General features: G+C 35.0%; 1 pseudogene across 1 annotated transcript in view; it reads left to right on the forward strand.

Annotated features, from left to right (window-relative positions):
- LOC308499090 (protein lin-28 homolog A-like) overlaps positions 1 to 26,128 on the forward strand; it is a 119,199-nt pseudogene that overhangs the window by 12,057 nt on the left and 81,014 nt on the right. Inside the window, exon 2 of the transcript in view lies at positions 3,949 to 4,160. The product of the transcript in view is annotated as a protein lin-28 homolog A-like (transcript). The remainder of the gene's footprint in view (positions 1 to 3,948; positions 4,161 to 26,128) is intronic.

A 26,128-nucleotide genomic window follows, 5' to 3' on the forward strand; every position in this document is an offset into this window, starting at 1 on the left:
TAGAGCTTCAAACTGGAAAAGACTGGGCCCCAGAGTAATTGCCCATCCTGGAAAGCCACCAATTCACATTTGTATGACATGAACAAGAAATAAATTTTAACTGTTAGGAGCCACTAAGATTTAAGATTCTTAAAGCATTAAGATAATTCCTGACTACTGTAATATTATATACATTTTAACAAAGGGTTATTAGTATCATTAGTAGGAAGATAACTGTGTTTTTAAAAAATCCTTTCAATTAAAGACAAATATATTGCTTTTTATTCCAAGGAATTCATATGAAAATGCAATTTATTCATTCTGTTTTACTTTTAATATTATTTTACTATGAAATACAATGTACATACAGAGATGTATAAATAAGACTTTACTAAATAACTATAAAGCAAATACCCTTATAATTCCCATTTTAGTCTACATATGGGCCATTGATGTCTCAGAAGCCTCAGCATACATCTTTCTTATCCAACCATCTATAGGTAACAACATCCACACTTTTTATTAAAATTCTTTCTCTTTTTTCTTCTTAGATTAACAGCCTATTGATTGTATCACTAAACAAATGGTTTTGTTTTGCCTATTTTGAACTTTTAATCGTTGAGATCTTTCTTATATATCTTATTTCTTTTCTTTTCCATTTTTTATTAGTTTCAGATGTACAAAACAACATAGTGATTAGACATTTATATATATCTTATTTATTTTATTATATTAGGCTTACATGATTGGAAAATGTGTCTATATTGTTGTATATGGAAGTTGTTTGTTCACTTTCAGTGTTGTGTTTTCAAACATGAGGATTTTCTAGCAACCATTTAGTTATTTATTTGTAGCATAACTATCTTTTGGTTAGAGAGCTTTGTCAGCACAGGAATTTGAAATTTGTTCAGACTTGCTTGATGATTCACTACACGGCTAATTTTTGTAAAGTTTCTGTTTGTGTTTAAGAAGAATATGTAGTCTTCATTTTTTGGCTGCAATGTTCTGAATAGGTTCACAAAAACAAGCTTGTTAATCATATTGATTAAATCTTCTATAGGCTCCTGTCTTATTATTGTTCTAGTAATTTCTAAGGAAGTTTGTTAAAACCTCTCATTATGGTTTTTGGATTTATATATATTTGCCTTAAAGTTTGTCAAATTATGTAATATTTGAATATCTGTCATTAGATGCATACAAATTTTAAATTGTTATTTCTTCTCTGTGACTTAAAACATTTCATCTTTACCATTTTATGATTATCATCATTAGCACATGATAAAAACATTTTATCATTAAGAACAACTTATTTTCATTTTTAATATGTTTTTGCTTTAAAATTAATTTTTATATTAAAATGAGAAAGTCATATTCTTTTCATTGTTTTACTTTTACCTCAGAAATACAGAAATCTTCACATTTTTTACATTTTTGAAAAGTACACATTTGGTTTAAAATGTGTCTGTCTTTTACCTGGAATATTTAGCTATTTTAACTATGGTTTAATTAAACATTTTTATTTTGTCTATGCCATTTTTTCACCTGTTCTACATTTCTTTTCATCTTCTTTCCTTTTGGATAAGTTGTATATAGATAGATATAGATAGATGATATAGATATAGACAGATATATATATAGATACAGATATGGATGTATTGATATAGATATTTCCTTATCCTTGTGAATATTCTTGTGTATTTTATATTTCCAATTTCCCTTCTACAGGTTTTTTAAAATTAAAACTCTGTTTCTAAAAAATTTAGTAATTATTTCAGAAATTAAATCTTGCATTCTTAAGTGCTCAAATTTTTCCAATTGACATACAACATTGTGTATATATAAAGTATAAAATGAATACTTTGCATATATATATTGTGAAATGTTTAACACAATGAAGTTAGTTAACATATCCTTCATCTCCAATAATTATTATTTTGTATTCATTGTTATGGTTAGAACAGTAAAGCTCTACTCTCATAGCAACTTTCAAATTACAAAAAAGTATTAACAATACTGTTAAAATGCTGTAGTTACCATGCTATACCTTAGATCCCTAAGACTTATTTGTCTTATAACTGAAAGTTTGTATCCTTTGATGAACATCTCTCCATTTTCCCCACCCCTCAGGCCCTGGCAAAGTAAACAATGGACATATAAGCCCAAAAAGCACAGAGAGTTCCAAAAAAGATGAACCCAAAGAGGCTGACTCTAAGATACATTATAATTAAAATGCCAAAGGTTAAAGACAAAGTTCATCACAGAGCCAGTATTATAAGAAATATTAAAGGGACTTCTCTAATAAGAAGAAAAATAGTTCAAACATATAAATAATAAAATGGCAATAACTACACGTGATCAACGATTACTCTAAATGTAAATGGGTTAAATGTTCCAATCAAACGATAGTTTGGCTGAATGGATAAGAAAATAAGACCCTTATATATGCTACCTACAAGAGGCTCACTGCAGATTGAAAGACACACACAGGCTGAAAGTGAAAATACAGAAAATGGTATTACATGAAAATGAACATGAAAAAAAAGAAAGAGAGAGAGAGACACACAACACATACACACACACACACACACACACACACACAAAGAGCAGAAATAGCAATATTTATATCAAACAAGATAGACTTTGAAACAAAGGCTATAACAACACACAAAGAACCCAGTAATACCACTCCTGGGTATTTATCTGAAGAAACCCAAAGCACTACTTCAAAGGGACGTGTGCATCCATATATTCATTGAAGCATTATTTATAATAGCCAAGAAATGGAGGCAATCTGAGTGTCCATCAATGCATGAATGAATAAAGAAGATGTGGTACATATATACAATGGAATTTACTCAGCCATAAAAATTAGAGAATGAATCTTGCCATCTTGCAACAACATGGATGGACATAGAGAGTATTGTGCTGAGTGGAGTAAGTCAGAGAAGGACAAAAACCATACGATTTCACCCATATGTGGAATCTATAGAACAAAACAAACAAAAAAACAAACAAACTTAAACATACAGAGAACATATTGATGGTTGCCAGATGGGAGGCATGTTAAGGGAATTGGTAAAAGGGGGAAGGGATAAAGAAGTACAAATTGGTAGTTACAAAATAATCATGGGGATGTAAGGTATAACTTAATGAATATAGTCAATAATACTGCAATAACTATGTATGGTGTCAGATGGGTACTAGATTTATCAGGGCGATCACTTCATAAGTTATGTAAATATCTAATCACAATGTTGTATACCTGAAACTAATATAATATTGTATGTCAGCTGTAATTGATTTTTTTTTTAATTTTAAAAGATATATTGTTAATTGGGGAAAAAAGTGACACAGAAGAGAGAACATATGTGGAAAAACGTGTATGAATATGTGCCTATGTATTCAGAGAAAATTTCTGGAAAGATATAGGAGAAACAAACAGCATTATTTGCCTCTGAGAAAGAAAAAACGGAAATTTGGGGAAGAAGTATTCTGATTTCTTCTGTAACTTGTTATTTCTTTAAAACCCTGAAAAAAAGATATGAAGCAAATATGGCAAAAATGTATTGTCTGTTACTCTTACATGATAAGTAAATAGACACCCAAACAACTAAATTACATTGTTTGGGTGGGAGGGGTATTTATGTATTTAATTATTTATTTATTTGCTGTTGAGTTGTAGGAGTTCCTTTTATATTTTGGATATTAACCCCTTATCAGATATTTGTTTTGAAAGTGGTTTTTTCCCATATTGCAGGCTGTCTTTTCACTTTGTTGATTGTTCTTTGCTGTGCAGAAGCATTTTAGTTTGGTATTCATTCTTCTTTAAATGTTAGCTAGAATTTATCCGTGAAGACTTCTGGCACTGGGCTTTTCGTTGTTGGGAGGTTTTTGATTTCTGATTCAATCTGTATTGATTGTTATTGATATTATTGATCTGTTCAGATTTTCTATTTCTTCATGATCCAGTCCTGGTGAAGAACAAAGCAAGCCACAAGGGCCAGAGCCAACTGCAAACTCACTGGTAGCTGCAGCGGCTCTGGCTGTAGGCATGCTATCCTGTGGCTACAGGGTTTTCTCATGGTACACTAATGGCAGTGAACACTGGTGTCAGGAGTCAGGCTGGGGGCATGCAGGTGCCCTGCTGGAGGTACTAGCTGCAGATGAGTCCAGTGGTGAAGGTCAGTGACAGGAAGTCATGCTATCTGGGCCCAATCAGCACCTTCAGTGGCCTGCGACTGCTTTGATTATATGGTCTCCCCTCACTGGGAAAGGGAGAGTGGAGTGCGCAACTAACTTCCCCTGCTTTTGGGGGCACTGCATTAGGACGTGCTTAGGACCCAAATGGTAGTGGAGGCTGGTGACAGGGGTAAGGACAGCAGTGGACGGCTTGATTGGCTAGCTGCACATGAATCCAGTCATGCAGTCAGTGGCTAGGCCACATCCAGGCCCACAGCAGCTTTGGGAGCCTGGACTGTCAGTGCACACTTCCACAGCTGCAGGATCTCACCATAGGCACCCACATGGCAGTAGAAGCCAGGCCTGTGGCCCCAAGTGTGAGGCCAGGGGTGTGGGTCAGCAGAAGGGACAGGGAGAGGAGGATTCCTAAGCTAGCCTGTTGTATTCACACAGCTATGAAGCCCTGGGCTGACGGCCAGTGTAGGACAAAGCAGGCAGGGAATGGGGAGGTACTCAGGCAGCTGGAGTCTGCAAAAGCAATACTCTCTCCCTTTCCCAGTTTGGGAACTCCTCCTAGATGGGGAATTCCCTCTTGGCTTTGAGCAATGCCGGCCTGTGTGATTGCATGATACAAGCAAAATTAACTGTTCGTCCTTCCATTTTTTGTGCAGTTATGCTCAGGTTTTTGTTCTGCTGTATTGCTGAAGTTTATTAAGTGGACACCTGAGTGCTTCCAGAGCTGTTTTTGTTCTCGAATAGGTAATTGTTGATCTCTATTGGGTAATGGAGCTTCAGGCCTCCTAGTCACCATCTTGTTGAAGTCTGAGTAATGTCAAATTTTAAAGAAAGTAAAACATCTTCCTCAATAACACAAAGATATGAAAACACATTAACTCATGAGTTGCATGTATGTTTTGATGAACAATTTTTTCTAACCAATTCTTATGTCAAAGATCAGACGTTGCAATGTTTTATGGTGTCAATATTAAATTAGATATTACCACACATTTACCACTTTATTTGTATGTTATTTCTTCCTGCATCACTGATTTACAATCTGAGATCAAATTCCTTTTGCCTGAAGTATATCCTTTAAAATGTCTATTAACATGTTTACCATTGGAAAACTCAGGTTTTTCTTTGTGTTAATTTTATTTTATCATAACTTGAAAAATATTTTCACTGAGTATAGAAATTAAGGATGGCAAACATTTCCTTAAGCCCATTAAAGATACACACACGCGCGTGCACGCGCGCACACGAGATCTGACAATTAAGTTTGTGAAATTGTAACAATGTTGCTAACCATTTTGATATCAGATGGATTATTCATAATGAATTTGTACCAAGTGGACAAACAGTTAACCAAGTTTACTATTTGGAAGTGCTGAAAAGGCTGCATGAAAAAGTTAGACGACCTGAACTTTTAGCCACCAGTTCATGGCTCTTGCATCACGACAATGCACCAGCTCACACAGCACTGTCTGTGAGGGAGTTTTCAGCCAGTAAACAAATAACTGTAGTGGAACACCCTCCCTACTCACCTGATCTGGCCCCCAGTAAGTTCTTTCTTTATCTGAAGATAAAGGAAATATTGAAAGGAAGACATTTTGATGACATTCAGGACACCAAGGGTAATACCATGACAGCACTGGTGACCATTCCAGAAAAAAAGTTCCAAAATTGGAACTTTAAAGGGTGGTCTAGGCACTGGCATCAGTGCATAGCTTCCCAAGGGGAGTACTTTGAAGGTAACCATAGTGATATTCAGCAATGAGGTATGTAGCACTTTCTAAGGTGAGTTTGTGAACTTAGTGTCTGACCTCGTGTGTGTGTGTGTGTGTGTGTGTGTGTGTGTGTGTGTGTTTCAGGTTCATTCAACTTCTTGGATTCCTATACTAGTGGTTAATCACCCCTGGAAAATTCTTAGCAATTATTACCTCATGTATTGCCTCTGAGCTTCTATCTGTCTCTCTTTTTTTTTTTTTTTTTTTTTTTTTTTTTTTTTTTTTTTTTTTAATTAATTTTATTGGGGTGACAATTGTTAGTAAATTTACATAGATTTCAGGTGTACAATTCTGTATTACATCGTCTATAAATCCCATTGTGTGTTCACCACCCAGAGTCAGTTCTCCTTCCATCACCATATATTTGATCCCCTTTACCCTCATCACCCACCCCCCACCCCCTTACCCTCTGGTAACCACTAAATTATTGTCTGTGTCTATGAGTTTTTGTTTCTCATTTGTTTGTCTTGTTCTTTTTGGTTTATATACCACATATCAGTGAAATCATAGGGTTCTCTGCTTTTTCTGTCTGACTTGTTTCACTTAGCATTATTCTCTCGAGATCCATCCATGTTGTCACAAATGTTCCTATATCATCTTTCCTTAACGCCGAATAGTATTCCATTGTGTATATGTACCACAACTTCTTTATCCATTCATCTATCGAAGGACATTTTGGTTGTCTTGACCACCGTAAACAAAGCTGCAATGAACATTGGCGTACACGTGTCACTATAGAGAAATGCTTTTATATTTTTGGGGTAGATACCCAGGAGAGCGATTGCTGGGTCATATGGTAATTCTATTCGTAATTTCTTGAGGAACCTCCACACTGCCTTCCATAGCGGCTGCACCAGTCTGCATTCCCACCAACAGTGTATGAGAGTTCCTTTTTCTCCACAGCCTCTCCAACACTTGTTACTATTTGTTTTGTTGATGAAAGCCATTCTGACTGGGGTGAGGTGATATCTCATTGTGGTTTTCATTTGCATTTCTCTGATGATTAGCGATGTTGAGCATTTTTTCATATGTCTATTTGCCATTTGTATATCCTCTTTGGAGAAATGTCTCTTCAGGTCCTCTGTCCATTTTTCAATTGGGTTGTTTGTTTTTTTGTTGTTGAGTTTCATGAGTTCCTTGTATATTTTGGATATTAGCCCCTTATCAGAGGAACTGTTTGCGAAAATCTTCTCCCATTCAGTTGGTTGCCTCATTATTTTGTCAATAGTTTCTTTTGCTGTGCAGAAGCTTTTCAGTTTCATATAATCCCATTTGTTTATTTTAGTTTTTACTTCCATTGCCTTTGGAGTCAAATTCATAAAATGCTCTTTGAACCCAAGGTCCATAAGTTTAGTACCTATGTTTTCTTCAATGCAGTTTATTGTGTCAGGTCTTATGCTTAAGTCTTTGATCCATTTTGAATTAATTTTGGTACATGGTGACAGATAGCAGTCCAGTTTCATTCTTTTGCACGTAGCTATCCAATTCTGCCAGCACCATTTATTGAAGAGGCTGTCTTTCGTCCATTGTATGTTTTTAGCTTCTTTGTCAAAAATTATCTGTCCATATTTATGTGGTTTTATTTCTGGGTTCTCAATTCTATTCCATTGGTCTATGTGTCTGTTTTTCCGCCAATACCAAGCTGTTTTGATTATTGTAGCCCTGTAGTACAAGGAAAAATCAGGGAGTGTGATACCTCCAGTATTATTCTTTTTTTTTAATATTGCTTTGGCTATTCGGGGTCTTTTGTGGTTCCAAACAAATCTGATGATTTTTTGTTCTATTTCTTTAAAAAATGCCATTGGGATTTTAATGGGGATTGCATTAAATCTGTATATGGCTTTGGGTAATATGGCCATTTTAACTATGTTGATTCTTCCAATCCATGAGCACGGAATGTCTTTCCATTTCTTTGTGTCTTCTTCAATTTCTTTCAAAAATGTCTTATAGTTTTCAGCATATAGGTCCTTCACATCCTTGGTTAAGTTTATTCCTAGGTATTTTATTCTTTTTGCTGCAATTGCAAAAGGAATTGTTTTTTCTATCTCTTTTTCTGAGATTTCATTGTTGGTATATAGGAAAGCAATGGACTTTTGTACGTTGATTTTGTAGCCAGCAACTTTACTATATTCATTGATTGTTTCTAATAGCTTTTTGGTGGAGTCTTTAGGGTTTTCTATGTATAGCATCATGTCATCTGCAAAGAGTGACAATTTAACTTCTTCATTCCCAATTTGGATGCCTTTTATTTCTTTCTCTTGCCTGATAGCTCTGGCGAGGACTTCCAACACTATGTTGAAAAGCAGAGGTGATAGGGGACAACCTTGTCGTGTTCCTGAACGTAGAGCAAAGGGCTTCAGCTTTTCACCATTAATTATGAGGTTAGCTGAGGGCTTGTCGTATATGGTTTATTATGTTGAGGTATTTTCCTTCTATACCAATTTTAGTAAGTGTTTTAATCATAAATGGATGTTGTATCTTATCAAATGCTTTTTCTGCATCAATTGATAGAATCATATGATTTTTGTCCTTTATTTTGTTTATGTGATGTATCACATTGATGGATTTGCGAATGTTGAACCATCCTTGTGCCCCGGGGATGAACCCCACTTGGTCGTGATGAATAATCTTTTTAATGCATTGTTGTATTCGATTTGCTAGAATTTTGTTTAGGATTTTAGCATCTGTATTCATCAGAGATATAGGTCTGTAGTTTTCTTTTTTTGTGTTGTCCTTACCAGGTTTTGGTATCAGGGTAATATTGGCCTCATAAAATGAGTTAGGGAGTACTGACTCTTCTTCAATTTTTTGGAAGAGTTTGAGCAGGATTGGTATTAGATCCTCTTTGAAGGTTTGGTAGAATTCACTGGTGAAGCCATCTGGTCCAGGACTTTTGATTTTGGGAAGGTTTTTGATGACTGATTCAATTTCCTTACTGGTGATCGGCCTGTTAAGATTTTCCAGTTCTTCATCATTCAGCCTTGGAAGGCTATATGTTTCTAAGAACTTGTCCATTTCTTCTAAGTTATTAAATTTGGTGGCATATAGTCCTTCATAGTATTCTTGGATAATCCTTTGTATTTCTGTGGTGTCCGTGATAACTTCCCCTTTTTCATTTCTGATTTTGTTAATTAGTGTCTTCTCTCTTTTTATCTTAGTGAGTCTAGCCAAGGGTTTGTCGATTTTGTTAATCTTTTCAAAGAACCAGCTTTTTGTCACATTAATTTTTTCTATTGTCTTTTTGTTCTCTATTTCATTTAGTTCTGCTCTGATTTTTGTTATTTCCTTTCTTCTGCTGACCTTGGGTTTCGCTTGTTCTTCTTTTTCTAGTTTTTTAAGGTGTAACATGAGGTTATTTATTTGGGATTTTTCTTGTTTCTTGAGATGGGCCTGTAATGATATAAATTTCCCTCTTAAAACTGCTTTCGCGGCATCCCAAAAATTTTGGTAGGATGTATTTTCATTGTCATTTGTTTCTATGTATCTTTTGAGCTCTCCTCTAATTTCTTCTTTGACCCAGTCGTTCTTTAAAAGTATGTTGTTTAATCTCCATGTATTTGTGTTTTTTCCTGCTTTCTTTTTGCAGTTGATATCCAATTTCAAAGCTTTGTGATCAGAGAATATGCTTGGTATGATTTCAATCTTCTTAAATTTGCTGAGGCTGATTTTGTGTCCCAATATATGGTCTATCCTTGAGAATGTTCCATGTACACTAGAAAAGAATGTATAGTCTGATGTTTTAGGATGAAGTGCTCTATATATGTCTATTATGTCCAATTCCTCTAATGTGTCATTTAGGGCTGCGATTTCGTTATTTATCTTCTGTTTGGATGATCTATCCATAGCTGTCAATGATGTATTTAAGTCCCCTAGTATAATTGTGTTTTGGTTAATTTCTCCCTTTAGTTCTGTTAGTAGTTGCTTGGTATATTTCGGTGCTCCCTGATTGGGGGCATAAATATTGATGACTGTTATGTCTTCTTGTTGTATACTCCCCTTTACCATTATGAAATGTCCATCTTTGTCTCTTGTTATCTTTTTCACCCTGAAGTCTGTTTCATCGGAAATCATTATGGCTACACCTGATTTTTTCTGGGTACCATTTGCTTGAAGTGTCAATTTCCACCCTTTCACTTTGAGTCTATGCTTGTCCTTGTAGCTGAGATGTGTCTCTTGTAGGCAGCATATGGTTGGGTTTAGTTTTTTGATCCAATCTGCTACTTTGTGTCTCTTTATTGGTGAGTTCAGTCCATTTACATTCAGGGTGATTATTGATATGTGAGGATTTCCTGTCATTCTGTCTTTAGTTTTCTGGTAAGGCTGTGTCTCCATTGTTTCTTTGCCTTTTTGTTGTTGTCTGTTATTTCTGTGTGGTAGTATTCTATGATGTTTCCCTCTGTTTCTTCTTTTATTACAGTATATATTTCAGATTTGGATGTTTTTTGAGTGGTTACCCTTGAGTTTATATAAAAGAAAGTTTGATATTTAGAGTATTCCAGTTTCTTCAGTACGCTTACTTTCTCTATTCCCATATTCCAGTTCAGGCCATTACGCTCCCCCTTTTTATGTTTCGGTTGCCACAAGTTGTCCCTGTTGATGGTGGTCTAATAGCCTCCTTTAGTATTTCTTGTAGTGCAGGTCGTGTATTAGTAAATTCCCTCAGCTTCTGGATGTCTGGAAAGGTCTTTATTCCTCCTTCATATCTAAAGGAGATCTTTGCTGGATATATTATTCTTGGCTCATGATTTCTCTCTTTCAATAGTTTGAATATTTGGTTCCATTCCCTCCTAGCTTGTAGAGTTTCTGCTGAAAAATCTGATGATAATCTAATGGGCTTTCCTTTGTAAGTTACCGTCTTCTTTTCCCTGGCTGCCTTGAGGATTCTTTCTTTATTATTGATTTTAGACAGCTTCAATACAATGTGCCTTGGTGAAGGCCTGTTGGGATTGAGGTAATTAGGTGTTCTATTTGCTTCTTGGATTCGAGGATCCAGTTCTGTCCACAAGTTTGGGAAGTTCTCATTGACGATTTGTTTGAATATATTCTCTGTTCCCTTCCCTCTTTCTTCTCCTTCTGGTATGCCCATTATTCTTATATTGCTCTTTCTGATGGAGTCAGAAAGTTCTTGTAGAGTTCTTTCATTTCTTTTAAGTCTCAAGTCTCTTTCTTCTTCCCTCTGTGTAAATTCCAGGTTCCTATCTTCGATGTCACTGATTCTTTCCTCCATCTGGTCAACTCTACTACCTAAGCTGGATATTTTATTGTTAATTTCTTCTATTGAGTTCTTAATCTCCAGAAATTCTATTTGGTTCTTTTTCAAGATTTCAATCTCTTTTGTAAAATGCTCATGGTGTTCTTTGATTGTGTTTCTGAGTTCATTAAACTGCCTTTCTGTGTTTTCTTGCATCTCGTTCAGTTTTTTCAGAATTGCGATCTTGAATTCTCTGTCATTTAAATCACAAAGGTCCATATCTCTAAGTTCCTTTTCTGGAGACTTTTCACTTTCTTTCTGAGCTATCTTGTTGCCTTGGTTATTCATGGCAATCACTGATTTACTATTTCTCTTCCTAGACATCTACAGGAGTGTCTTCTGCAACAGGTTGATAGGTATGCGAAGAGCTTTTGGAGTTCCAAAGCTCTTTCTGCACCAGATTCAGAGCCCGTTTGTTTCAGCAGTTCTGTTTACTCCTGCAGGGATCCGCCCAGATCGGTGGGGCCAGGGGCGGGGTGAGTTGTGAGAGGTGGCCCAGAGCAATGGCGGCGACCACCACCACAGCCAGTCCTGCTTCCACAGCTCCCTCCCCTTTGCCGGAACTAGTTGAGCTGCGAATCTGTGTCTGCGGTCCACAGTTCTCAGAGCAGCAAATATTCTGTCCTTTGATCCGACACTGCTACTTTATCGCTTCTAGCACCGGGCAGGTGGGGGCGGGGCGAGCTCTGGGAGGGTAGGGAGGGGGCGGCTAGTCTCCGTGCCTAAGGCTTCCGTTCTCCGCTCGGCAGTGAGGGCTTAAACCACCGATTTCAGCCCTCTTCCCTCAGTCTTTGCTCCGAGGTCTGCCGTGAGCGAGCGTTGGGTTCAGCGGTTTTGTATGCTGCCCCCTCAGCCCTGTGGGCCGTAAGCGGAGCCCTAGCAGTCCGAGTCCTTCCCTCTCCCGCAGTTGCGGAAGATCCAGGCGCAGCGGGCTCCGAGCACTGAGCTAGGTCTGTGTCCTGCGCCCTCGCGGCTCCGTCTCCGCACTTCTCCTCTCCCTCCTCCCCCGCTCGCGCGATTCACCCACCTGGAGGTGAATTCAGTAGTCGGCCTCTTCGTCTTGCCTGTCTGCTGTGCAAGGAGTCCTTTGTGGAGTTATTGTTGTCCGATTCGTTGTAAATTCCAGGGGAGCGTTACAGAGCCTCACCTCACGCCGCCATTTTTTTTCGTCTCAGTCTGTCTCTTTTTTTTTCTCATTGAATTTCAGTTCATTTTATGTTAGATCTACTCACTGTCCTTTCAAACTTGCTTGCTCTTTTCTTTTTTTTTATCTTTCCTCTTCCCCCGCCCCCCACTTATCTTTGTCTCTGTATGACGTTCTGGCTAATTTCTTTTCATCTATCTTTTAGTTCATAAACTTCTTTCTACATCTCTGTCAAGTTGGTTATTAAGTTTGTCCACTGAATTTTAAATTTTGCTTGTAAAATTTAAAAATATGTTTGGTGCTTTTAAAAAATGTCTTGATTATCTATTTTAGTTTTCTATTCCTAGCAATGCTTTCACTTGTTTTTTATTTTTTTAATGTATAATGACCATGGCTGTTTCATAGTTTGTATCTGATGATTCCAATATCTGAAATCTGTGTTTTTATTCATTCTGTCTTAGGGCATTCTGCTTTTTTACTTTTCTTGGTTATCATAGACTGTTTTGTACTCATTTTCCTTCCAAATAGTTGTATGAATAATTTAAAGATTAAAATGTGGTGAGTTCTTCCAGAGACCATTTTGTTTGCTTTGGAGAAGGCTGTAATTTTTGCTTTGTTCTTATGCTGTGTTTACTAGTTTCGATGAAATTACTATCACCCATCCACTATCTAGATTTTAAAATTTTGTTGACATAGTCTAATTTTGTTTCCTGTTCTGTTCCTCTCTTTTGTAGATTTATAATTTTAATTTATTTATTATTATGGCAAAAACTAGGTGATGTGGAGGTGTTTCACGATTTGTTGTAGCAAGTGGGAACTCCAGCAACATGTAGAGTTGGGGGACGGGGGTTGGACTTTCAATGTACTAGTTATAGAAAGATAATTCTGTCTGTGTATGCTCTGTATTTTTAATTTCAACATATATCAATTTTTTTCTCCCCTTTTTCCGCCTCCTCCCCCCCCACACACACACACACTTCAATTCAAGCTGTTGTTTCTCAGCCTAGTTGTGTAAGACACAGCTCCCTGGCCGATACTGGTATTATGAACCTTGCACTCCCCCGGGCTGAGGCAGTCGGTTGCCAGTAGCCAGTTGGATGCTCACGGCAGCTCACGCCAACTTCTAGCTGCTCATGGCAGCCCAGTTCCAGGGAAAGCCCTTGTTCACAATCTTAGCTGTAGAGGGTGCAGCTCACTGGCCCATGTGGGAATCGAACCTGCGAATTCCGGCATTAAGAGTATGGCGCTCCAACCGCCTGAGTCACCAGGCAGGCCCCATATATCAATTTTAAATTAAAGTATTTTTCTATTTAAAAAATTTTCACATCACTTGCTTGTCCAAGCTACCCATTGGTCAAATAAGGAGAATAAACTTAGAGAGGTGACATGATTAGTCCCACTTCTCAAAAGTAATAAATGGAAGATCAAGGATATAATCCCATTTTGTTTGTCCCAATTCATGTGATTTTTTTTATCTCATCTTTTTTATATCTCCACATAGAAAATTCTCAAGATTATTGTGTGGATTAATATTACACCTTTATTATTAGTTAGAAACATTTCTATTTTTTTTCACTTGAGACAAATTGCAACAACCATACTGTGACTCAAAAAATAAAATGTCTAATACTCAACTTTAAATTTTTAAAAATGTCTTTCAAACATGTAAAGTATTACATAGAATAAGAGCTAATATATAAGACAAAAATCATAATGTTTTTTAGAGTCTAGACCTGGATTATATGTATTGGTATGTGATTAAGCACCATTTTCAATTCATATGAAATGAAAGCAAACATAATTAAACTTAATTTATTAATTTAAGCATATTTTACTGTAACCGCCACATAAATCTTAGAATACCAGTTATTGCACACACATACATACACACAAACTGCACAATATTTTTAAATTTCTTTTTAATTGTTATGACTTATTAATTCATCTTGTCTTATGTTGGCTAGAAGTATCAGAACAATTTTGACTAAAAAGACAATTGTTGAAATTATTTTCTTATTTTTAACTATAAAAAGAATGATTCTGTTTCATCAGTAAGTTTGATAAAACATTTTAATAGAAACCCTTTATAAAGATAAGGAACTCCCCCTTTTATTCCTGCCTTGTTAAAATTTATTGTAATAAATGGATATTGAATTTTAGAAAAAAAATACTGTTTTGAAATTATTTATACGATTACATGTTTTTTTTCTATTTTACGTCTTAAAATCATTTATTTTGTGACAAAATCAGCATTGAGTTTATGGGTCAATAGACTCATAAATGTTTGATCACTACATATATTTTTAAACATATTTCTTATTCAATTTGCTTTTATACTCTCTATATAAACTGCTTTTGATTTCCTTTATTGATCTTCTTTATTGTCTATTAAATGTGTCATCAAATGTGCTCTCATGTCTATTATTTTCATCACTCTAATTCTGTTGGAGTTTCTTGGATGCTCTATTACTAATTTTTTGAGATGAATATTGGCCCCATAAGGTTTACTCTTGTCTTTATTATATATATATATATATATATATATATATATATGTATATAATATATAATATATATAATCAAAATATATAATTTCCTCTCAAAATATATAATTCCAATATATATATATATACATATATATATATATATATACTATATAATATATATAATAATATATATATATATCTTTTGCCTATTGGTTTAGATTTATAATAATCATGATCCAGTCAGGGGAGCCCAGATTACATTAGGTATATCAACAGAGAGAAATTGATATAGAGACTTGATTAACTAGGTATTGAATGACTGAAGAAATAAAATGAGAACACGGAGGTAAAACAGATGTAATAGTTGCAGAAAGACTATGTCCTGGAGGAAAAGAGGGAAGATGTTAGATTATCAGAAGATAGAAGCTCAGAGGAAAGAACCCTACAGAGATAAGATTTGTGGTTGGTTATTATACCTGTGAATGGTTGCAATATGACAAGTTTAAGAAAGCCCTAACAATGCTAAAACTAGAACAAACCTGCTGCTTGGTTGATGAGCCGTTCCTCAGCTGATGCTAAAAGGAAGAGAGCTAGGTACCGAAGAAGTCTAGGTTCACCTCCCGCTTTCCACTTCCTCTCCAGTTGCCTAACTGGGAGCCAACTGTGAATGGAGAAATGTAGTTTGCAAGGTGCCTGTCCTAATGTCACAAATAAAATGGAAAGATTCTTTGGGAGCTGAGAGACATTAGGCAAATGAGTGGCACACACGTATCCCATATTTTAATACATAGTCAATTTTGGGATCATTAAATGTTAAGTATTCTTAAATTTTTATTATAATTTTCTTTGACTAATGAATTATTTTGAAGAGTAATTTTTACTTATAAGTGTGGCTAATCTTGTTGATATTAATTTATAATTTTGTTGAATTTTTAGGGAATGTATTCTAAATGAAGTGCATATATACATACTAATTTACGTTCCAATATATGATCAATTTCTAAATATGTTTTGTAAAGATAAATTTCTGTTTATTATGTGCAAAATTTTATGTCCACTATATAACTCTTGTTTATTTTGACATTTGTGCTTTTTATATTCCAAGTAATTGTTGAAAATCTTGTTGAGCTCTCTCTTTAGGAGGGTCAAGTTAATTTTTGCTCTAATATTACTATGAACTTGCCTAGTTCACTTTTTGTCAATTTTTGATTCATCCAATCTGCATTAAATTTTTTTGTTTAACCTTTTTGCTGAGAATTCTTTTTAATTTTAATCATAATATTTGAACGTCTGACAAATCTTTTTTTTTTTAATCAAATATGTGTGGGGTTTTTTTTGTTTTGTTTTGTTTTGTTTTATGGTGGTAGACAATTTTTCCATCCTAAAACACTACCATAGATGGCAAGAATTCCAACTGCTTCTTTAGATGACTGGGCATTGTTTCTCAGCTTATATGAAAGGGTAACATTTTAAGGTCTCTGCCATACAGTGGAGGTTCTAGCTACTTCTTTTTCCTTATCTCACATCATTTGTTCCTATATGATTATTAGAAGACAAGGTTCAAGCTTCTAAACCCTCTAATCTAAAGTCTCTGTATGTTTTGCAGGCTTTAACTTCCTCTACTCACTCTTTTATCTCTCTCTTTCTAGTCCCTGGTTATTTCCTCTCATTTTAAGCTTGTCTAATTAATAGTAAAAACATGCTGTGAATATATGTGTGTGTGTGTGTGTGTGTGTGTGTGTGTGTGTGCACGTGTGTATAAAATCAGTCTTCTTTGTTTTCAGAAGTTAATTACTAATTATATTTTTTGAACTTGATTCTCACTATGCATAATTTTACACAGGATCTTGTACACTCTTTTTTTACAAGAACATCATTTTAGAAATCAGGTCAGGCTTATCATTTAGTAAGAGTGGAATCTGATGGAGCAAATTACATCCCTTCTTTTTGGATATATCTTTTGGAATATCTCAATAGGAAGAAGCATTGGTCTGAATTGTGGTAACATTAGACCTCTCAAAAGGAACCACGCTTCTCGGCATATCCACTTGTAAGAGTAGAGATGTAGGTGAATTAAATAAATAGGTGGAATATACATATACATATATAAACAAAAACATAAACATAAATAATGAGAAATATGAGCTTGAAATTGTCATCATTTATAAGATAACTGTAAGGTCAGCAAGTTCTTCCACTTGGTTAAATTGTGCTATGTTCTATGGAGAAAGGAATGATTTAATCCACTAAGGTATAAGATAAAGATAGTTATTAAATTTTAGGTGGAAAAAAATGTGTAGAATTTTATTCCAATCTGGCTTTCATTTCCACCACTTTACAAAAACTGCTTTTGTCAAGATTAACAGTGACATCAACGTTGCTAAACCTATAGTCCCTTTTCAGCTTTCATCCTACTTGACTTATCAATAGCATTACCCATAGGTACCAGCTTCCTCCTCTCGATAGCGTTTCCTCATTTGGCTTTCAGGACCCTACACACCCGTGGTTCTCTTCCAATCCCATCAATGTCTTTTCTCAGCCTCACCTGTTGGGTCCTTCTCTACTTTCTGACCTCCTATCAAGAAGTGTCCCAAGACTTAGTCTTTGATTATCTTTTCTAGCCCCAATGATTCCTTTGGTAATTTAATTTAGTTGTATTAGTTTTAAATGCTATCTATATGCCAGTGTCTCCCAAAGGTTTAACTGCAGCCGACATGTCTTCACGAAACTTATATTCAGTTGCATCATCATTTGCAACTGATAAGAAGATAGTTGACTACTTGGTTCACTGAAGTATACAAACCACCTGGACCAGACTCTGATTCAGAACAATGCTTAATTCTACTCACTGAATACATAAATGATAGATACATCAATTTTTTCATACATGTGAGTTTAAAATAAATCTTTTATGAGGCTTAGTTGTAACTTAGAAGAAATTTGTGGCATAGATCATTTAAATTTCTATGATAGCCATTTATAGCAAAGCCAATTTAAACATGAATTTAAGAAATAAACGATTGACTGACTGTTGAATGAAAGATTGTTAGACTTATCCATTTTATAGATTACAGATATTGAGGTATACAAAAACAAAACTATGTCTTTAGTCAGAGCACCAGAAATTTTAAAGCAAATATTATATTTGATCAGTACATTCTATTATATAAATAGTAATTAATAGAAACCAATTTATTTTTTAAAATAATATTCTTCAACCTCTAAAGAACACTCACTTTTAATTAAGTTCTAGAAGTTTTAATAAAATTGACATAATTAAAACCAAATTGCCTTCTCATTAAAAAATGTAAATATCAGTAATGTAATAAAACCCTGTAGGTTAATTATGCCTGCTCTATACCAAATAAATTCCCAATTGTTTGCTAAGTTTGATTCTGACAAAGAAAGTTCACTTCAGTAACCTAGTTCTTTTCTAAATGCAAAGTGAAAAGCAGACTTGGAATAATTTGTTCTTTATATCTTGCTTCAAAATTGTCAACAAAGACATAGGTAACATTAATTGCCTCATCATACTTGCTTATGATTTTACATCTGATTAGTCTTGGCAAAAAAAAGTGTGGGTTTTACATACTTTAGAAATTAGAGCTATCTGAAAACTGCTTGTCAGGAGGCTGCTGGCTCAGTATAGTATTTTGTTAAGAGCTTCTCTCTCACTTCCAGTTCATGGTAAGATTTGCTAAGCCTGATAGAAATATTTTAATAACAATTTGAACTTTACTCACTTATTCTTTAAGGCCTATCTCAATATTAATGCTTAGTGAAATTAATTTGTAGTTTCTCAATGTGCTTAAGTGACTTCTAAATGTGTGTAGAAGAGACACAGACCATTAATACTCTACATAAAGATGGGTTCATCAGTTTGTAAATTGTTGGATAAAAACTATACGCAATGTTGTTACTTCAGCTATTTATAAGGAAATTGTTTTCTTACATTTCAGTCTACCTTTTTAGTTTTTTCCCTGAATGAAATTAAAATGTTTGAAAACATTAAATTTCGTATGTGAGATATGGATAATATAAAAAGATTTTTCCACCAAAAAAGGGAGATGCTTGATTTTGTAATGAAACATTAATTCACAGAAATATTCTTGATTTGAAGCAGTTACCTTTAAACTTGCCTATCTGCAGCTTAAGTAATTCAAACTTACATCCCAAAATGTAAATAATTTTACAACATATATAATAAGTGCACTCATGACATATTATTTCAGATTAGGCAAACATTAGCTTAGAGGGGTTAGTAGAAGTGTGTCCATGGATGTCTGTATTCAGGAAGAGGCTTAGTAACATAAATAATGTAGCCTGGAAATAAATTAATTTTAATTCATTTTTAGTGTATATATGAAAAATACCTAATGTGTATTTCCCTATGTAAATAGGGAGAGGAACTATTAAATAAAATATATCATGCAAATATATAATTTTTTAAAAATTCAACATTTTGAAATAGCAATGTTTCATAATGAAAATCAAGTGAGAACTTATTTTTTTTAAAAAACCCATTCTGTTTTCTTTGTTTTGAAGATAAAGCATATTTAAAATTTAAAATAAATGTGATTCGCATTGTTTTCTAAACCTAATTACTGGAATTCCAAAGTATAATAGCTACATCAATAATTCTAATGTTCTATGTAATTGACTGTGTTATTATCATTTATTGTTTCTGTTATGATCCAGTGTTATTCAACTATGAAGAAACAATTAATTCAATTAATATTTGGATTCATATAATAGCCAATATTGCTCATATATAATTGTATATTTCTATCAGAATTGTCTTCTCACTAGATTCATCAAACCTAATGTCTTTCAACACTCAATAACCTGCAAATAGTTAACTTCAGCTATCATCTTGATGACAAGCTCCAGACTAGTAGATCTAAATTCCTTCTGGATGTATCATAATTATATCAAGTTAACCTCCGTCCCTCAATTTTAACAGTGGCTCCAACCCAGGAGAATCATGAAGGTGAGACCAAAGATGGTAGCTGCTTACTAGTCCAAATTGAATAGGAAAGATTTCCCTCCAAGAGGGAAATCTTACAGAACAAAACTGATGTCTATAGAAAAAGCTTGATTATTATTTTTTTTAATGGGGCAAAATATAGAATATAAAAGAAAGATAATTAGAAACTCCAGGGAAAACAAATAATTGTTCAACAAAGATTTGGCTGAAATATGAAGCAAAGTAACATGCAACATGATTGTCAACCACTGATGGCAGAAAGGCAAATACATTTTTTTCACATGACCCTGGCCTACTGAGGCCAGGGAAAAGGAAGCCTAGTCTTAGCACATCATTGAACAATTTCTATGTAATCATAATAATGTGAATTGTTATGTTCAATTCTTAATCAATTTGTGAACAAAGCTCAGAAAACTTGTCTGTGATATCTTAATGTAAATAGTATTATCCTTAGGATAAGTGGAGCCTAGATAAATTTAAGATACGACAAGTATATGATGTTAATCTCCACAGCATTAAATAGTCATTCACAGATTTCAGAATTTCATGAATCAAACATAGAGATTTAAAAGTATCATTTATAATTACAAATGAAACCAATGGAAAAACCAATGTGAACAAAAGAGAAACAAAGCTCACATGTGTCCACACACATATGTGTGTGTGTGTATATATATATATATATATATATATATATATATACACATATGTATATATATATATACATATATATACGTATATAAATATGTGTGCTTCTAAGACATTATACAGACTGTAAGTTAACTGAATCTATATCTTTCACATCAAGGGATCACTTGCTATTTTAAAAGTTGATAAAGCAAAGAAACAAGATATAGCTATATAAACATGTGACTTTAAAAATGTGCAATAAGGTACACAGTTTTCCAAAATTCCTTTAGCGAGTGAATGAATGAAAGTTTCAAGACCCCTGGTCTATCCTTCTTAGCTTGGCTTGCACAATCCTTGGACTTGTTTCTCAATGACCTTCTCCTGTGTGTCCTCTATACTCCCATGGCTCTGCAGTCCACACTACACAACCTCTTTCCTTTTCTGGAATATGCTTGCTTTCTATCCTTCAAGCCTCTCACACTTTACTCTCTTCATCCTCTTTACTCAGCTGACTCCTTAGACTTCTTGTTTTCTGGGAAGACTTCCCTGATGGCCTCTGCCATGGCTATTCCCAATGGATTGCAATTCTTCCCCTCTTGAGATATATCTTGCACTCTAAGGTGACTTTGTGCTTCATGCTTTAAACTTCCTCTATAGATTCTAGGACAACAGAAATTTGTTGTAACACCCAACATAACAAAGTACAAGACACGAAGCAGATACTGAGAAATTATATGATAATTTGCAATCTTAACAATGACCTGAAATGTACTAACAAAAAATATGAGTAGTATGATCAGGAGCCAGGTAGCCAATATACTATATCATTGTTATGTGAAAAATATTCATCAATTAAAATCATTATATATGAAAAATATTTATCAACGAAGCAAAACAGTGCTCCACATTATATTTAACATAATTTTTTGAAAAGTTATTTTTTTCAAAGTAAATGTCTGAGTCAGAATGAATACTCAATAGGTATTTATTGGAAGATGAATTAATGTATAACATCATGTTTAAAACTTCAGCCTCTAAAGGTGAACATTCTTGGGTTCTAGGAATTGGTTGCATGAAAGTTTATCAACCCCTGAAAGTCTCAATTTTCTTATCTGTAAAACCGGGATACTATTGTTATCTGCCTCTTGGATTGTTGTAAGGATCAAAAAAGATAATGCAACTGTGTCTGGAAGATATTAAGCACTAAGTAGTAGATATCATTATTAGGTTTTAGATAAAGAGAGATCAAAACTATATTATTGATCTTGTTAAGCTGAAACATGTTGATCAGTGTCCAACAACTTCCCAGAGGGTACACTTATCTGTGGAATAAATATAGTCTAGAAAACTAGGGTTTTTTGATTGCTGGTTTGTTTCGTACCTGGCTAGGTCTACATTAGTTCATGTTTGTCTTTGTATCACTTTGAATCACTTAGTTGTTGTTGTTATTGTAGGACTTTTTTACCTCCATAGGTACTCAACTCTCATTTTACCCTGAAAGTTGATCAGTGGGGTACCTTGACCTTTAAGCCTGTTTCTTTAGGTAGTTGATTTATGTGACTATTTCAATTTTTGGTACTCGGAGCAAAATGTTTGCAAACATAATGGAAGAGAATAGGAATACTTAATAAGATTTTTAAAAATATATTAATCGCTTCAATAGCATTTCACAAAGCTTTTTAATATCTTATCTCAAATGGGTAAAGAATTAATGTAGGAATTTCAGCTTAATAGAGTTAATAAATATCGTTTTGAACTGAGTGACTTTTTTGGCTGTTATCTTGAGATCCTAAAATATAGGGGACTGTTGGTACCCTGAATTTAGCTAAAACTGCCTATACTCTTCTTTCTTATTTACTTCAATAGTTTTGTTGAGCCATAATTGACACATAACATTGTGTAAGTTTAAGATGTGCAACATGTTGATTGGATACAGCTACACGTTACAAAATGATTACCACCTTAGCTTTAGCTTCTTAGCCATCACATCTCAAAATTACCATTTCACTTTTGAGTTGAGACTTTAAGATTTACTCTGTAAGCAAATTTTAAGTATACGTACAATATTATTAACAGGAATCATCATGCTGCACATTAATCCCCAGAACTTATTTGTCTTATAACTGGAAATTTGAACCTTTGATCAACATCTCCTCATTTATCCCACCTCCTATTTCCCGGTAACCACCACTCTACTCTATTTCTATGAGTTTAGTTTTTTTGGATCCCCACATAAATGAAATAGTGCTTGTTTTTCTCTGATTTATTTAATTAACATAATGCCCTCAAGGCATCCATGTTATCATAAATGGCAGGAATTCCTTCTTTATGACTGAATAATATTCTTTGTATATATATTTTCTTTATTCATTCATCTTTACTTGTTTGCATGCCCTAGCTATTATGAATACTGCTGGAATGAACATGGGAGTACAGATATCTCTTCAAGATCCTGATTTCATTTCCTTTGAATATATACCCAGAAGTGGGATTGCTAAATCATATGGTGATTTTTTTTAATTTTTTCTTTTGTTTTAGTCTAATATATTTAAAATATCATTTTGACATGTAAAATATTAAATTCATTAATGACATAGTTTTACATTCTTTTTTCATACTGTATTGTTTTAAATTTGTATCAAAAACTATAGCTAACATACGTTATATTAGTTTCAGGTGTACACCATAGTTGTTCAACATTTATATACCTAAAGAAGTGATCACCATGATAAGTCTAGCTACCATCTGACACTATACTATGCTATTACAATATTATTGAGTATATTCCCTATGATGTATGTTACATCCCCATGACTTCTTTGTTTTATACCTGGAAATTTGGACCTCTTATTCCCCTAACCTTTTCCCCTTCTTTTTAAATTTTTCAATTAGAGTTAACATTCAATATTATTTTATATTAATTTCAAGTGTACAGCATAGTGGTTAGACATTTGTATAATTTAAGAACTGATCCCCCTGACTAGTCTAGTACCCACCTGGCGCTATATATAGCTATGACTACATTATTGACTGCATTCCCTATGTTTTGCTTTACATCCCCATGACTGTTTGGTAACTACCAATTTGTACTTCTGAATTCCTTCATTCTTTCACCCTGGCCCCCCAAAACCCTCCCATCTATCACCCTAATAAATCTAGTACCTATATGACACCATAGTTATTACAATATTATTGACTATATTTCTTATGCTATACCCTACATCCTCGTGACTACTTTGTAACAACCAATTTGTAATTCTTAATCCCTCCCCTTTTTCACCCACCCCCTTAACACTTCTCCCATCTGACAATCATCAAAATGCTCTCTGCATCTATGAGTGTGTTTCTGTCTTATTTGTTTGTTTATTTAGTTCTTTAGATCCCACATACTACTGAAATCACATTGTATCTTTCTTTCTCCATCTGATATACTCCACTCAGCACAATACCCTCCAGGTCCTTTCATGCTGCTGCAGATGAAAAGAACCCATTCTCCTCCATGGCCCAGCAATACTCCATTGTATACATGTACCACTTCCTCTTTACCATTCATCCATCAATGGACACCCAGGCTGCCTCCATGTCTTTTCTATTATAGATAATGCTGCAATGAACATATGGATGCACATGTTACTTTGAAATAAGTAATGTTTTGGGTTTCTTTGGATAAATACCCAGAAGTGGGACTACTGGGTCCTTTTTTGTCTCTTGTTGTAGCCTTTGTATTAAAGTGTATTTTGTCTGGTATAAGTATTGCTACCCACCTTTTTCTTTTCCATTTCCATTTTCAGATAATAACTTTTTCCATCTGTTTACTTTCAGTCTCTGTGTGTCTTTCAGTCTGATGTGAGTCTCTTATAGAAAGCATACGTAAGGGTTTTGTTTTCTTCTCCATTCAGCCACACTGTGTTTTTCATTTGAGCATTTAATCCATTTACATTGAGCATAATTGTAGATAGATATATAGTTATTGCCATTTTAGTATTCATATTTATGGTTGTTGTTTTTTTTCCATCTTAAAGAAGTCACTCTATCATTCCTTGTAATACTGGTTTGGTGGTGATGAACAGCTTTAGCTTTTTCTTGTCTGGGAAGCTTTTTATCTGTCCTTCAATTTTAAGTGCTAGCCTTGCTGTGTAGAACAGTCTTGGTTGTAGGTCCTTGCTTTTCATCACTTTGAATATTTCCTGCCAATCCCTTCTGAACTGCAAATTTTCTGTTGAGAAATCAACTGACAATCTTACGGGAGGTCCTTTATAATTACTAATTACCTTTCTCTTGCTGTTTTTAGGATTCTCTCTTTGACTTTTTAAACGTTACCATTTTAATTATAATGTGTCTTAGGGTGGGCCTGTTTGGGTTCATATTTTTGGGGACTCTCTGCGATTCCTAGGCTTGCATGACTATTTCGTTCCCCAAGTTAGGAAATTTTTCAGACATTATTTCTTCAATTAAGTTTTCAAGCCCTTGCTTTCTCTCTTCTCTCGGTACCCCTATGATGCAAATGTTGTTACACTTGATGTTGTCCCAAAGGTCTCTTAAACTATCCTCTTTTTCTTTTTTAATTCTTTTGTCTTTTTGCTGTTCTGCTTGGGTGTTTTCTGCTATGTCTTCTAAGTCACTTATTTGATTCTCTGCTTCATCTAGTCTGCTGGTAATTCCTTCTAGTGCATTCTTCATTTCAGTTATTGTATTCTTCACTTTTAACTGGTTCTTTTTTATGGTTTCTATGTCTTTTTTATCTTTCTAACTCTTTGTTGAAGTTCTCACTAAGTTCCTTGAGCATTCTTATAACCAGTGTTTTGACCTCTGTCTCTGGTAGGTTACTTGCCTCTATTTCATTTAGTTCTTTTTCTGGAGTTTTCTCCTATTCTTCCACTTGGGGTGTATTTCTTTATTTCCTCATTTTGGCTGCCTTCCTGTGTTTGTTTCTACACATTAGGTAGATCTGCTATGTCTCCTAGTCTTGCTGTGTGGTCTTATGTAGTAGGTGCCCCGTGGGGCCCAGGCTTCCTGTGCGGCCCAGGTCACCTTGGCCCAGCTGGGTGCTCCAGGAGTCTCCCTTGTGTGGGTTGTGTGTACATACCTTCCTGTTATATTTAAGCCTTGATTGTTATTGGCACATCAGTGCTGACTGGCTCTGGGGTTTGGCCATGACCACAGCTTATGGCCTGCTGTTCAGGGCACTTACCACGCTGAGTGGTGTTTGCCACAGTGAGTACTAGTGCCTGTTGAGATCGCCCTTTGAGTGTGCCACTTGTGGGGCTAATTGGGTGCTGCTCTGTTGGGTCTGAAGCCAACCTCTAAGTATGTTGGTTCTGGCACCCCTTGGGGGAGGCTCCAGTTCAGGTCTAGGTAAGCCACTGCCTGTGACCAGTCAGGGTCTACCTGGTACGAGTTACAAAGCAATCTACTGCAGGTCGCTGCCTGTGCTGGATTTTGAGACAGGTGGGAGAGGCCACGCTGTGAACCAAGGATGGCAGACACCAATACCAGGTCTGGGGTAGCTCCACAAAATGCCAGGACACGTTGAGTCCTGCTGTCATTTGCCAGCTCCTATAAGGTTCAGCCTCTGGTAAAGCAGCTGAGTTATGGAGTTGCGTTTAGCAGGGTCTCAGTGAGTCACCAGAGTGGAGCAAAGGGAGCTCACCAAATGAATTCAGATTCAGATTTGACCATGGGCATGG

Source organism: Rhinolophus hipposideros (assembly GCF_964194185.1).
Source record: "Rhinolophus hipposideros genome assembly, chromosome: 1".
Classification (NCBI taxonomy): Eukaryota; Metazoa; Chordata; class Mammalia; order Chiroptera; family Rhinolophidae; genus Rhinolophus; species Rhinolophus hipposideros.